The sequence below is a fragment of the Misgurnus anguillicaudatus genome, chromosome 14 (genome assembly GCF_027580225.2).
Source record: "Misgurnus anguillicaudatus chromosome 14, ASM2758022v2, whole genome shotgun sequence".
Lineage (NCBI taxonomy): Eukaryota > Metazoa > Chordata > Actinopteri > Cypriniformes > Cobitidae > Misgurnus > Misgurnus anguillicaudatus.
Genome location: NC_073350.2, coordinates 16,341,915 through 16,357,395, shown reverse-complemented (window position 1 = coordinate 16,357,395; position 15,481 = coordinate 16,341,915). Strand labels below are relative to the sequence as shown.

The following is a 15,481-nucleotide window of genomic DNA, read 5'->3' as shown; positions in this document are numbered from 1 at the left end:
GTATCTATTCATTATGTTGCATATTTTTTTTACTTATTATTTTAAAAAAGCATTAGTAAATATATAAATATATTAATGTTACATTTTACAGGCCATATTCTTAAACATAGACAAAACAAGCTGAGATATGTGTAATGCTGTAATCGACATTCATTTTCACAATTCACTGAAATCACGACAGTCGTAAAAGGTGAGTTTAAAACTTGGGTGGCAATTTTGTTGAACTTTTCTGAGCCTGCTTGCCATTAACTTTAACCTAATAAGGATCACTGTCCCGTACACGGCACACCCCCTCCCATGCACGTGAGGCTGCATAAACGTCATTGTAACTATGAAGCATTACATTTTCGAAATATACAGTCATGCGGCACATCGTTTGAAAGCTTAGACTCTCAGGATTTCATTAACCACAGTAGTTAGTTACCTGAACCGGGCGGCGCCGATTTAGGATATTTACTTACCTTCAAAATCTTCCCTTTATCCGCTTCGGTGAAATTGTCCAAAACAAATTGTTCATAAATCCCCAAAAGTCCAAGGAACTTGAATATCCAAGCCTTTTTAATTCATTCACAATTTATTATGATATATTCGGGTGTCACGTTTATTGTGCAACGTCTGAGGAACAAATACTCCCCTTGTGGAATTTCAGCCATTTCATAAGAGGTTAAAATCTGCTAAAAATTTTTTACATGACTTAACTTTCAAATATCTGATGAGGTTGTGAAATGTTTAGGATGCTTTACGCATAACGGCATTTCCTTTGAACAAATGTTGCACAAGTCCACCTACGGACTTGACTACATTCACTGGTCTGCAGGACAGTTCTGCAGACCAGTGAATGTAGTCAAGTCTGTAGGCGGGTTTGACTTTATGCAGCACTCTGCAGGCAGACAGGAACATAAAAAACAATCACATGAGAGCAATACAGAAGCACACCGATCTGCATGCTTTCAAATGAATCTTGCAGAACTTTTCTGTCGTCTGTCGGTCTGCAGGGCACCGCATAAAATTGAACACATCTAGCGAGTCTCACAAGTTTTACGTCATCGGCCTTTATAGAGAACGCTCTTTAAACTTCTTTAAAGCAACACTATGTAAGATTTGCCATGGTTCCTTCATGAAGTTGATAAGTGCAATTATCTGTTACCAGTGTTGTAAATACTGTTGTTGTATAAGCGTCCTCGTGGACACGGCAAAAAGTTGATGGAATCGGTGAATGGACAGGGCTACGTGTTTTTACCCGAACACGAAACTTAAATGGGGTGGTTGTAGCCGCTAATAGGCTGCTCAGGTTGCAGCAGCAGTAGAATTTATCCAGTTAACAGATATTCTACCACTGCCATAAGGTCAAAAAACTATAAATAGTGTAAGTGTTTATCTGCGAATAATGATTGGCGCCCAATCAATCGCAGCACCTTTTTCATAATAAATGTGTGGTTATGAATTATACAAAGAATAGAAGTGTGTTTAAGAAACCTGTCTAAAAACTTTTTATAATTTTTTATAAATCCTTTTGCTTCTGCTATAGGTACAGATGTTAAACATAAAAAACAGTGCATTTACTGTTTTCCTTTTTCTTCCAGATTGTAAAGACATCTTTGCTGCTAAAGGTTCACATTGGAGCAAGTCCTGATCACATGGTAAGCCTAAAAAACCCTCTTTTTAATTTCTAGACTGCAGTTGTTCGTTTTGGTCATCATTAGGGCGAACTGAGCCATGTACATGTGGTTTTAGGGGTCTTGGACCATTACACAGCTGTAATTAAATAACTTGATGCCTGATCTGTTTATCAAGGTTAAACCTGGCCTGGCCAAAATGAATATATCTTAGATGATCCATAGTTGTGTTAAAGCAGTTTTTGAAACAAAGTTTGAAGCTTGTTATGCTTTGTTAAAGGACAAATTATGTATGCAAATTAGTGAGTTTTTGTGAATTGAGTGCCTGACGAGGTTTTGACTTCTCTATACCCTGAAATGGCCAGTTATATATTCTAGTAGTGTCATTCTATCCTGTTGGTCAGTACCTATTCACAAATCCCCCCTAAACCTTTTACAATGGCGGTAGCTGAATGTGAAATAAATTTTCTCTGCATAATTCCTCTCCTCCAGGGTGTATTGTTTCTAGGATCAAAATGTTTGAATTTTAGAACTTTCCAAACCAAGCGCCATTCAGTAATAAAGTAGGATAAACTCGAACTGCTTTAATCATTCAATCTCACCATTTTTCTAAAGCTTCGGTTATAGCAATTTTGTATGTGGGGCTTACTGTGTTCGTCTTATTGCTTTTGAAATCACTTAAATTTTTTTATGTAATTCCAAACAGCGATAAATGCTATTTTCACTCCGAACTCTTTTCAGGCCATCTTGACATTGTTGCCATAGAAACAGTAAGTACAGAGCAGCTCTTCTTGAGGCGAAGATTTGTTTGGCTGTTAACTGGCTGAGAATGATGGAAAATTGAGGTCTGATAAACCGTTTAACTCTTTTATATATGTTACAGACCTTTAACAATGTGACTGACCAAATCGTACAGATTGAGGTGTGTTTGAGTGAGCTGCTTGTTCAAATTTTTTTAAGATATATGCGTTATTGAAACCACTTTTGGAAATATTTGCCATGTGGATCTCACGCAACTTCTGGTTATTTGTATTTATCTGAAATTTGATGAAAGCCCAATTTGAGCTGTTATGCTTTCAAAGCAAAGCCACGCATCTGTTGTGAATTGTGAAAGTGCAGTGTAGAATTGAAGCCAGAGGAGTTTGCTTTGGTGTGGACTATATTCATCATGTAATCTGTGTCCACAATATCAGGACCTGAGCTGTACAGCAGTATCGAATTTCTGTGATTTGGCTTTGGGCGAAAAGTACCCTGCATGGTAACTGCAACAACTTTTGAAAAACAAAGCCATGCTTTGTCTGGGTTGTTTTTTCAAGATCAATTCTTCTGAGATTTAGTCAACACTTTGAGCCTCTGCTGCCTGATAACAACAATCTCACTTAGGCCTGAACAGTTAATTGAAAAACGAATCGCAACTATGATTCCAGTGTGACGATTACGTAATCGTCAAAAAAACTTTTCTGTTTGTTTCGGCTGGTGTTGAATACAGTGGTAAGTCAAAAGCAGTAGTTAACGTAGGCCGCACATGCGACAGATCAACCAATCAATATGATGTGAGAGGGCTGTGTGTCATCGTGTATTAAACCACTCTGAATATAAAACACAGACGTATCATTACGATGGGTTCCAGTGTTAAGAGAGCGCTTTACTTCCTGCTTTGTTCAAAACAATCACATCCTAATGATGAAAGGGTCCCTGGGCTCGGATTGATAAAAGTACAGTGTGTGCGTTAGGGTTGTGCCGATAGACGATAGTATCGTGTATCGGTGGTCTTCATACATATCGCCAATGGCAGGCTTTTGTGGCGATAGTCATGACGATAGTTGGCAAATGGTTATTATTATTATTATCATCATCATAGTTTTATATTAACATCCATATTGCATGCTTTTCCTCGCATGAGGGTTTGTGGGCTTCACTTTACGCGGAGAGCTTGTAAATAGAGAATTCCTTCTTGCACGTACCTGTACTTAATGCGCGCGTATTGGACTCCTTCTAGCACTAAATCCAGCTGCGCTTCTGTCTGTCTCACGTGCACGCGCTCTCGCATCTGTCGGAAGTCTAAACATAAACTAAAGTAGTAATCCTTATGTATTTGTTCAGTTTAATGCGTTTCATGCGAGCTGAGGCAAACTTAACTTTTTGTTTAAAATAAATCCCGCTGCATCTTGGCGCCTCTCTCGCGTACGTGCGGAGAGCTGCGCTCTGTCCGAAGTCAGATCACTATGTATTAATCCTGTTTATGATATGCATTTCAAGGAGTTGTAGCAACACGTCCCTCGTGTTTAAAATATGATTGTGTTTAAAATATGATCGCGTTCCGCTGGACCGATATGTTTAAAAAGGCACCTTATGAGAGCACCACTGCTTGACACGTGATGTGTAGCCTTCTGCAACAGCACTAAACAAATGCATTGAATTGTTTGTATGTGCGCGCACGTGTGTGCGCAGATGCATGTTTTTACAGATATTTAGTAATCATGGTTAGGGTTTTAATGACGCGTTTGCATTAATGGCATCAGTTTTAAGAAGGTTGCGGTTATGACTGTGTTGCTCTTGTTCTTTTTGTCCACCAATCAAGGGACTTGTTATATGAGTAAAAAATGTACAAATAAAAAAATGAGTAAACTACTGTCCCGCCCCCCGATACTATCGTGTATCGCCTATCTCACAGGCTGACGATAGGACGATCTCAAAATGGGGCATATTGCCCAACACTAGTGTGCGTGAGTGCTTGCGCATTTGCGGAGCGACATTCATTTTCAGCGTTTTCTGCATTTTTTTGTTTCGGAAGAAAAATGTACAACTACATAATTCTGAATATTCTGAATGGGGGCGGGTCTTGAGGCGAGATGATTGACAGTTAGATGATAACGTTCTTTGTTTGACAGCTGCACAGGATGAGCTAACGTTAGCTTGCGTTGCTCGTGTTCATAATAACAACAACATGACTTTCTTCCTGACGAAAGTGCTGGCTGCATATTCAAATTTTCAAGTAATCTGTTAGGGCTGTGTCAGCTGAGGGTCGCGTTAATGTAAACAATAAAAACTCCCGGTGGCCTGAATTTGTTATCCTTACATCCACATCCTGCACAGGTTCTAGTCATCTTTTATCAAAGGTTTTGGTGATTTCCCCTTCAGAGACTGTAAAAGCGGGGTTACTCTTTGGTTGGGTTCGTCTGCTGGTTCAATATTGTTGGGTTCGTCTGCCGGCTAATTAAAGTTGATTTGAGAGCAGGTTGAGCGGTAAAAGAAGTTATTAGGCTTGTTCAATTTCATGCGGCGCCGCAAGAATCGACAGCTGGATGACGTCAAAGTACCGCGAGAGCGATTCGCGAAATCATACGTAGGAGTTTGCTTTTAAATCGCTCTTGCGGAACCTTGACGTCATCCGGCTGTCGGTTTTGCGCAGTGCATTTTGGTTAAATGAGTCCATCAAAAACCGTTACGAAAATTCCACTTCAACACACTATCAATCTAATAATCTAAATAGTGCAAAAAAAAAATATTTGTCATGTAAAATGCAAAATGGACATAAATTACCCGTGATAACAGGCTAAAATGTATAGGGTTCAATTCCGCTTAATCTTACTCTTAAATTTAAAGAACAACACATAGGCTTTGCATAGCATAACAGCGATGAATTAAAACAAGTCTTAGTAGACAGCACAAATAAGATATTGCGGAAAAGCCTTCATGTCAGCTTATGAGATCTAAAAACTGAGCAAATGTCAACCAAGAACCATTTTCAGAAAGTTTTCTATGCTGCTTTTTCCATCCAAAACCCTTTGCTCAGCCAATGGCCCTGATTCACAGATGCTATCACCTTCTCAGGTAATTTAGCATTAATGTCAAGGCAACCGGCATTTAGTGATAAATATGCAAACTGTAACCTTTGTGCCCGAGCTGCCGCGGCTCCATCTAAATCACACATTATTATGGTCTTTTTATCTGCTTGCTTCCTGGCTGATGTAAGATCCTCCGAACAATAGAGAAGGTGTTCGGCTTATCAAGCAGGTGCATCAACAGTTGTTAACGAAAACCCCTCTGAGTTACTTTACTGCTAGCGATGGGGGAAGGGAAGCGTTTGTCGTTGCCTCCATCTTTCCCTACGAGAGACAGAAAAAGCCTCCGATAGCCCACAGAACTGTCACACAGTGGTGTGTAGGTGGATAGACTAACTGCTCTTTGAAAGGAAAAGGTGACATCTGTTTCCTTCTAGCTAGCTTATTGTGAAGATTGACGAAAATGTTTTGTGTGCTCAAGTGCGTGAAGTTCCAATTTCGGTGGCAGACTGTGTGAATCTAGGTCCCCCACTTGGAATAATAACAAACTGTCCTTTTATTTGTTCGAAAAACAAAAGTCTTTCAATGTAGTGTTTGTATTGATTACATTTATCAGGGGAAAGCAGATTGTTTTATAGTGAGTCCTGTTGGTTGCAGATGGACCCTGTTATAGGGTAGTTGAAATTTAATCAACTTTGCTATTGTTGATTTAAACAAAAACCTTGGCTTAAAGGCTTAGCGTGAAAATGTAATTGCTCACCTGAGCTAAACCTGCTCTTGTTCTATTCAAGTATGTATTTGAGAGCGCAAGTTGCTATGGTGAACCACTCAATGTCAATGCGGATGTTCCTTAATTAATCCTACAGTTGGCATGATAATCGTAATCTTCCCTATACTTCAGGCTGATAGTAATGTATTGTTTTGCGTGATGGGATGCCATTATCAATAAAGTTGCCTAAACAATCTAAAGTAAAAAATTAGTAGGATTAAAGGATGTAAATGCTTGGTCAGTGCTTTGCAAGCATATTGCTCAATATGCTTGTTCAATAACATTTGTTATCTCGGTTATTTACAGATACGTTAATGAAGCTAAGTGACATGATGTACAACGCAGCTAGAAGCTAACGTTAACGTTTTCTAATGTTAGGCTAACGTTACGTTAGAGATGTTAAAGATAATGTTTAAAGACGTTATTGACTTTATCCACGTGTAGTTGGTGTTGTGGTCTGCCACATAACTTATTCCAGAGAAGACACTTAACGTTATCTCGTTTGAAATGTGGCTTGGGAAAGGGTAAAAAATACACAACGTCGCCCAGCCTCTAGGGATTCCTACTGTCGGAGTTGCATGTACCCCATGCACACCGTTTGACCATTTTTAACTTAAAATGACAAGAAAAAACATATAAAAACTAATAAATATTGACTAACTGCAATGCATTTCAATGGACGTGGAAGCAGAGAATGTCCGAGTGTATTGGGTTAGCTATGCACACTGTGATTGGCTCTGCAAGTTCCAGCCCTACAAGTATGTCGTTTCTGCAGAAATGTGGAATGTGAGCACTATAAATCCATGTTGCTATCTAAACATTACTTAAAAAGACTTGAGAAGCTTCTGGCTCAACCAGTGGTGTGAATTTGGGGATATTTTGGGAAGCCTATTTGGAATTGTTTATTTTTTTGATTGTAGGGATTGCAGTGGACATTTCTATTTTGAGGTCAAACAAAGTCAAAGAAGAGATAAGTTATCAAAAGCATAAAGCACAATAAATCATTTACATTTCTTCACTGGATTTTCACATTGTGTCGAACTTGGCAATCTACAACAAAACATTTGGTGACTGTCAGTCAAACAAATTATTCCAAAATCGTTTTTTAACCAGTCTTGGCCCTCCCCATATTCTCAGATCAGACCGTTCTTTGGCCCAACATCGTATCGACACCTGCTACTTCGCTTTGCAAATTCAGGCCAATATTCTGAGCTAATTGGAAAGTATGCCTCTCTGAAAAACAGAGATACAGCAGGTGCAACAGCACAAAGACGTCTCAGAGACCCTGAAGACATGGACTCAGAGCTGGTTGCATGAAGGAAGTAGTTTCCACCCTTTTAGAATATCTCAGTTCGAACTTAACATTTGTAGACAAGAGACCACTGAAACCCACCATAAGCTGTAACTAAAAAGCCACGTCAATACGCGCGTTTCAATTCTCGCTTGTGGAAACGAACACACACGTGTTGCAGAAAAGAAATTCATTCCAGACCTAGGTTTAATCTGTGCTGGCAAAACTGCCGTGAATGATTTGTTGTTTTAACTCTTAGGCTTGATTTAGCTGCTGGTATGTGCCAGGGCAAGTTTTAAGCTTGGGACTGTATTTCAGACCATAATGGCTATGTGACTGTAAGTTTTGTTGAAGATGAGATGAAACTTTGCATAAATCGTTCACCATGATGTCAGTTTTACTTTGTTTCTTTATATTAGGTGAAAAATAAACAAAAAATAAATGCTGAACAAATGTAGCTGATTGTAATTTATTTGATGGATTTGATATTTTGTCTTTGATGAAAGTAATCTTCATAACACTTTTGGCACTTGTTCGTACATTATTTATCGTAAATAAAGCAGTTTTTCAGACTCATTAAAACTTTTCCTGTTACGCCACTGATGTTTTTGCGATTTCTATAAATTATTTTTTTTCATAGAATTAAACTTTCGTAAAAAATTCAATCTAGAAAAGGTTCTTCTTTAAATATGTAAACAGCAGGGTTCCCAGGGGTCCTTGAAATCCTTGTAAGTTTAATACATAGATACAGGTCATTGAAAGTGCTTATTTTATGCAAGAAGTTTCCTGGAAAAAAAATCCATATTATTCCCTGTGTAGTGTAGGATAAAAAATCATAAAAATCGAGACTTTTTAAGCACACGTGCTAAACCGTTCACTTTAAATGCTTATATCAGCTGTATGTGAATGTTGATTCATACCAAAATGCTTTTTTGCATAGTTGTGTTTGACACATGAAAACGTCTCGGGTTACGTATGTAACTGTTGTTCCCTAAAAAGGGAATGAGATGCTGCGTCTCCCTTGGTTGAATTTAATATACACGTTCAAACTTACCCCTGGAGGCGGTGTCACCGCAGTGACGCAGCGTGAGTTCCCTCGAAAGGGAACTGTAACAATGTATCTTAAAAGGAAACACAATGTAACCTTGCTCTCACTTAAAATGTGTCCCCAAATTTAGGGCCAATCTCATTTCTCTGTCTTACCCCGTCCCCTTTGTCTTCGTCTTCCCCTTGTCCCTCGAAACCGAGTGAAGGTGAGCTGAGATAATAAAATTTTTGAAAATGACTTTTGTTAGAGATCAGATTCAGAACAATGATCAAACATACACAGAGTTTTTACTGTTTTTGGATCAGTAGATGCTACAGTGTTTTATAAGTTGGGTAAAAGCATCACCTAGCAGTGGATAATGGCGGAAATAGTGATTGCCGTAAAAACTTGTCATTGGCAGGGAAGCGTTTTCTTTAAATCGTTGAAATAACTCGTCAATGGCGGAGAAAGAGTTAAGAAGCTTGTGCCCTCTTAATATAAACAAACAATGATGCATATAGTTTAAAAGCTGTAAACAATCGGAAAAGGCTTTTTAACAGTGTTAGATGGTGGTAAGGAAACCTGTTTCACCTTTATATGTTGCAGGGGTAGGTGTGCCCTGAAATGTGTGTTTTAATCAACATAAAAATGCTGACAAATAGACAGATTATAGTGAACTTGCCTATTGTCTCCTCCTAAACAATTTCATTATTGGGAAATTTGTTATAAAGCTTTGCAATTGGTGCAATGGAGAATGCAGGAAGTCCGACTCTTACATTATTTCCAGTGTTTCATTGCTATGAATCGCTGTTGAGTTTTTTGTCATTATTTATGCTTGCATAGTAACAGTGTAAGTTTATCATCGCTTAACAATCTCTGAGCTCATAATAAATGTGACTTAAAAGGTTAAAGTTGTTATCACTGAGGGGAAATTGAATTGGATTTTTACTTTTGCGTGTCAGTCAACCAGTAAAATAAAGAAAGAGAATAAAAATCCAATCTAAAGCTTGTACTTTAGTCCACAAACAAATGCATTCACTGACCTCAGTTGAGTTGGTTGTATTTGGGTCACAAATTCAGAACAAATTCTGCTTTATTGACCTTTTTTTAATGTTATTGCAGGTGCTGAGACACTTGGGTTGGATCCTTAAAAAGCGTTTGCCTTGCGGAAATAGGGCTGATAGTGTGGTGAGTATAAATGCACACTGGTGCTAAGATGGCTTCTTTTATCCTCCAAGGAGAATGGAAACGCTATATTTAGCAGGGCACTGTTTTTGACATGGAAAAGGTACAGCTGTTTCAGAGAGCGTTTGGAGCAAAAAAATTCAGGACCGGCTGTTCTGCCTACTTATAAAGCATTCGCCTCAGTTCTGGCATATTGTTTTTTCACGCCTTGTAATGAAATGCCCGGTGACATTTCCTCATGACGGCTTCCTCAATGTGGATCGAGATTCATAGTACTTGTTTACTTAGTAGGGGAAGGCAGTTCGGTGTACAGGGAATCCTGCAAGCAGTCTGTGTAAATGTACCATTGATAAATAAAGCAGCACACGAAGAGATAGTATAGTAACTATTTCAAGTTAAACCACCAGTGTATATATAGTCTTCTGTGTGAAGTGTATTGGCTGTCGTATACATTTTTTTCACATTGGCCTAGCTGATTTTTTTTCTTTTATATTGTTAATTCTAAACCTGTCCTTAATTGTATTTAACTAAACAGGGCCTCAAGCCTTATTAATAAAGCCTGTTATGGTTTGACTCTCTCAAAGGTCAAGGGTCATAACAATATACAAAATGCATACAGATTAAACTGTATAGTCAACATTAATTATGACTTAATCATGACCCATAGCATTTAGCTCATGGTTCTTTATTGTTTTCAATGGGTAATCTCATCGTATGTGCGTTCATCTTGTAAATGTTTCAGCAAGACTTCATGGCTGCGTAGCTCTTGTGCAGAAGACCTTAAGCAAATACAGAACTGAATGTAATTTGTAAACGCAACAATCTGCTTTTTATAACGGGCCAAAGGTGAACATTTTTTTCTGCATTGCCTTTCGGTCACTGTTGTGATTTGAGAACAAACAAAAGCTTCTTACAGCAATCACTAACAGCACTCGAATGGGTGAGTCTGTTACAATGAATGAGTCTGTGTACTGCCGCTCTGTTTCTATCCATAGTAACTGATTTTGGCAGGTGGTGATATGATGTAAGTCTTCTGTACAGCCCTGAGAGAGATCATTTTCAAACAGACCTCTAGGCAGCGCCTATCCCACTTGCAGCAGGCTAGACGAGAAACAGCTCATCTAGGGTGTTCGTGTTTTAAAAACAGTGCAATTCACAACCAGCGGTGAGAATCGGGCCAAAGGGGAGATACCTTTGTTATGTAGTTCCTCAATCACTGTAGATAACAACCCGCCCTGCTTAACTGGGTGATTTCAACAGACCTTGAACATGTTATTTATTAGTCAATTCTCCTCTCTGGGTTGCGTTATGGAGAATTCCTGGAAATGGCGTCAGTGCACTTGGTTCACCTGCAGGTGAAGAACTGGCGTAACTGTGCTAAAAACGTATTTGCTATTGATTATTTGTATACTTTGAGCTCCAGGATCATTTATTTGCTCAGAAGATATTACTCACTCTTTTGTTTTGTTATGCTGGTTTATTTGGATATTTTAGAAATGTATTAATTTGCATAATATCTGATTTAAGATCATTACAAATTTGTTTTTGCATTGACATTTTCAACAAAAAGCTTTAAGTACGTTTCCTCAAATTATCTTTAGATTTTAATTCATACTGTTCTTGAAGTTTACCTACACATGAAAATTCTGTCATTAATTTATTCACCTTCATTCAGACAGAATACGAAATATTGAACCTACAAAAGCACTTGCATTCATCAGTGACATAGTCCAAGTTACTCCAGTGAGTTAATAAATATTTTCAGAAGTGCAATTATAGTTTTGAAAGCTTAAGTAATATTTTGAGTTTAAGGTCTGGGTATTAGGGCTGCACGATAAATCAAAAAAGAATCACAATCTTGATCCATACATAAATGCAATCTTCTTTCTAAATGACGGCGATTGCATATGTAGCATTTCCCTGTATTCAGGTGCTGCATTCACGTGTTCACGAATTTACATTACAACAATCCAAGATGCTATATCAGTCAAACTTTCTTACCATGGGTTCACACCAGCCGCGTTTGAATCGTCAAATTCACGTCTAACACGTTTAGTTTGCCGCTTGAACATTTTTAGTTGACTCGCTTCATTCACGCGTGAAATTCGTGTCATGGAAACATTCACACAGAAATTGGAGGGGCTTCTGCGACTCCGCTCGCATCCTGTAATCACATCACTACTAAAGCAAGCTCCTGATTGGTTAACGTGGTGCCTTTTTCCGACAAAGTTCACATTTTTCAACTTGCGCGTTTGCCGCGGCAATGCTTAATTCGCGCCATTTGCACAAACTAGACGTGCGAATGAGGCAGAATCGCGTCTACCATGCCGCGCTAAACGCCTCATTCACGCCACGAGACCTCCAGACGCACGTCAACGCATCTTCACATTGACATAACATTGAAATCACTCGCGCTTGACGCCTCTACCGCGGCTGGTGTGAACGCAGCATTACACTCACACAGCGTAAAATAAACCCTGTTCATTCACGAATCAGACCTTCTCTATTCCTCATTTGCGGCGTTTCGCTGTCACTTGTGTGACGTGTAACAAGGCGGCAGACCTAAACTGGTGAATTTGGAGCGGCAATTTTCACATAAAAGAGATAAAAAAATTTGAAGGCTGGTTTAAGTTAACTGAGCATTACAACATTACAAGTCATAAACATACTACAACAATGACATAGGATGACGTCTTGATGACTTATGCAGCTTAAAAATGCAACCTCCGGAGGCTGCAGCCTTGGGATTGAAAAACAGCCTTTGTATCACTGCCACAAGTTCCCCATCCGAAAAGGGATTTTTAGCACAGGGGGACCATTGTAACATGCCTGCATAACACAAATGCACATGTGCTATTTATTTTTGATTCTTTTTATTTAGTAAAGGAGTGCATGATAGCCGAAAAACGCTTTGGAAAAGACAGTCGGGCCGACTACCAAAACACACTTGTAGCCAATCAGTAGTAAGGGGCATGTCTACTAACCCACATCGTTGTCTGGGTTGCATATGTGTGGGGCGGGTCTATCAAGACAAGGTCCAGATTCTATTGCGGTAGGGGCGTGTTTGTTTAGGTGATTTCAAATGTCAACATTGGCTTTCAGAGATCATGGACCCTGCCTTTAATGTCAACATTCTTGTGTTTATGTTTAACAGCTAACACATTTTAGTTACTCATCTTAATGGGTCTAAAATAAGGAAAAGAGATTTTTTGAGACACTTTATTATAACTGTGATCTCATTTTGTAAGAAAAATTGTAATTTACATTTTAGCAAGAATCGTGTAGCCCAACTGGGTATACTTCACTTTCTACGTGTACGCAAGTGCACATGACACAAATGTCTTCATCAGAATAGTACACGTGTACTGTGTGGGCACCAGCACAGTACTATATGCAGAGGTCGCACATGCGCAAACTGGAGTATGTAGCATGTATTCAAGGAGAGGTATTGCAGTTTGTCGCAATGTGCATGTGTCAAACTCCTTTCGAATGAAGTATATTTTGGCTGCGTCTGAAAACCAAGGCAGCTGACTTGTTGCCTCTATACCTCATGAGGCAATGACTTTGCCGGCATTAAGGCAGCTCTGGATAGAAAGCATTCGGACAGCCTTCATAGGCAGCTAAATGGAATTCTGCTTGAAATATATTTTATAAAAAATATAAATATATTTATTAGCTATTCAGACAAAAAAAATTGTACCAGGCTGTAAACACATTTTTTCTGCTCTAAAGATGGTCATTTTATCATGGAGGTTTATGGGATTTGACTCCCTTTTGGAGCCAGCCTCTAGTGGCTCTTTAAATCACTTCTATATTGGCTTCATCAGAGAGATCGGAAGGTTGCTCCTAAGTGATAACTAATCCCATATTTGAAAACTACAACACTAATTTTTGGCTAGAAAAGCAACCAGAAGGTGTACAAAGCGAAAATATACCCTTATTTACACAAATTTTGTGCTCCAGAAATTTTTTCGAACTCGACCAATCACATTCCCTGCACGCACAAATAAAATTGTGGGACAAGACAATGAAGGTATCTCAGGAGACAGAAGGTAAACCAAGCACTGGATTCTGACGTGCCTTTATGCCTTCACGCCTTTGAATGCCACCCCCAAAGGCAGCATTTTAGAGATTTCGAATGCAAAGCTGTGCATTCGACTGTGTAGCTACGCTAGTGCACGAGTAACAAAATGAATATACTTGGGCCTTTATTTATCTAAACTGAAACCAAAAGACATTCATACAAGAGTGAAATTCAAATATGGCAACACGTCAATAACTTCCGATTTCATTGCTAATTGGGTTTCTTGTGACAAAATATCATATGACATCTAGTCAAACAAAACAAAAGACATTTTTCATTTTTTGATGAACTGTTCCTTTAATGGTCGTTCTCAGGTTTCTTGTTGGTAAAGAAGGCATGATGCAAAAAAATCACACTCTTTGGCCTTCGTTTCCTCATCTCTGTTTAAACATGCTGCTGAATGAAGTGATTCATACTACAGTAATTCAGCATAGGGCATGGAGATTCGACTGGCCAACACACTGTAGCTCCAGGCAGTCAGACCACATTTAGTGTCACTCCTTCACAGTGGTAAATGAGTTCATTAAACATCCCCAGCACGTTTGTGTGTCTGTGCCAGAGCACATGAAAACAGCCCTCAGCATTATTCATGACCTCTTTTTCCAAATAGATAGCAGAGCGAGATGCTAAAGACTTAATATTTCTATCTGTGACAGTAAAGTTACAATAATTAAGAATCAGAATGCATGCATCATTTAGGTAAGCAGTGAATGCTTAACAGCAGTTCTCATTGTTAGTAGACACCTTTGTCCAAGAAACACACATTTTACCAGGATGTGCATTTTCTTGGAATCAAACCCATGACCTTTGAGTTGCTTGTAGCATGCTCTACCAGTTGAGCTACAGGAAATCTACAACTGTTGCCCAAAGCACGTGGTCCTCCAGGAATCTTGGCAGTTTGGATCTTGTCCTCATGTTACTTCTCATACTTGCCATTCTTGTTGCTCTCTGTCAGGTCCTGGAGAGGAGCAATGTGGCACCTCCCCCCAAGCTGTCTTCCACCTGTGCACCAAAGATAAAAATCATTGATGTGTGTGTGTGTATGAGAGAGGGAGTCAACATTTGCAACAAATGCTGCGAAAAGCCACCTCGGACAGAGATGTGACACCCATGTTCACCCCGAAGCAATGTCACAATATATTTGGATAACCTTCTCTGCCTTTGTAATGCCCTGTAGATTTAAAGCGGAAGTTTGTAGTTTATACAGTGTTTTAGAGCAATGTTTAGATTGTGACACTGTGTTATGTGACATCCAGGGAAATTGGCCAACACATTTTCATATCCTAGTTTAAAATGCAGAAGTAGGAAAACTGAATATACACTATACAGACTTTAACGTTGACATGGTTCTATTAGTGTTCAGATGCATACTATTTTCAGGGACTTTTTATTTTTCCAGTCGCAAAGCGTAGTTGCTTTAAACATCGTTGCTTGCTGAATCAAGGTTTGTCCTTTTTAGGGAAGTTGCAAAATGACTTTGATCCAACTTGTAATTTAATGATCCTACTGTGCCAAGGGTTGTGCGCTTTATGGGAGGCAGGCTAGCGGGAAGCATTAACTCTTGCTCAATTGAATGCGTTTGGAAAAATACATCATAGGACATAATAGAGCGTTTTGGGAAATCTTCATGAAAGATAAGTTATTAAAGGTGCCAAAGAATGCATTGATACAATATGTTACATTGTTCTCTTATATCTATATAGGAGGTATGTGGCTTTATTAAC

General features: G+C 38.9%; 2 protein-coding genes across 3 annotated transcripts in view; one reads left to right on the top strand and one right to left on the bottom strand.

Annotated features, from left to right (window-relative positions):
- tbl1xr1a (TBL1X/Y related 1a) overlaps window positions 1-15,481 on the top strand; it is a 76,720-nt gene that overhangs the window by 37,561 nt on the left and 23,678 nt on the right. Inside the window, exons 2-3 of one of the 2 annotated variants that reach the window (XM_055185149.2) lie at window positions 1,584-1,640; window positions 9,611-9,676. The gene's annotated coding sequence lies outside the window, so the exon portion shown is untranslated. The remainder of the gene's footprint in view (window positions 1-1,583; window positions 1,641-9,610; window positions 9,677-15,481) is intronic. The other variant, XM_055185150.2, reaches the window with a different exon arrangement.
- The window catches only part of LOC129428205 (uncharacterized), a 175,221-nt gene continuing 173,615 nt past the window's right edge, over window positions 13,876-15,481 (bottom strand). Inside the window, exon 19 of the mRNA XM_055185147.2 lies at window positions 13,876-14,759. The gene's annotated coding sequence lies outside the window, so the exon portion shown is untranslated. The remainder of the gene's footprint in view (window positions 14,760-15,481) is intronic.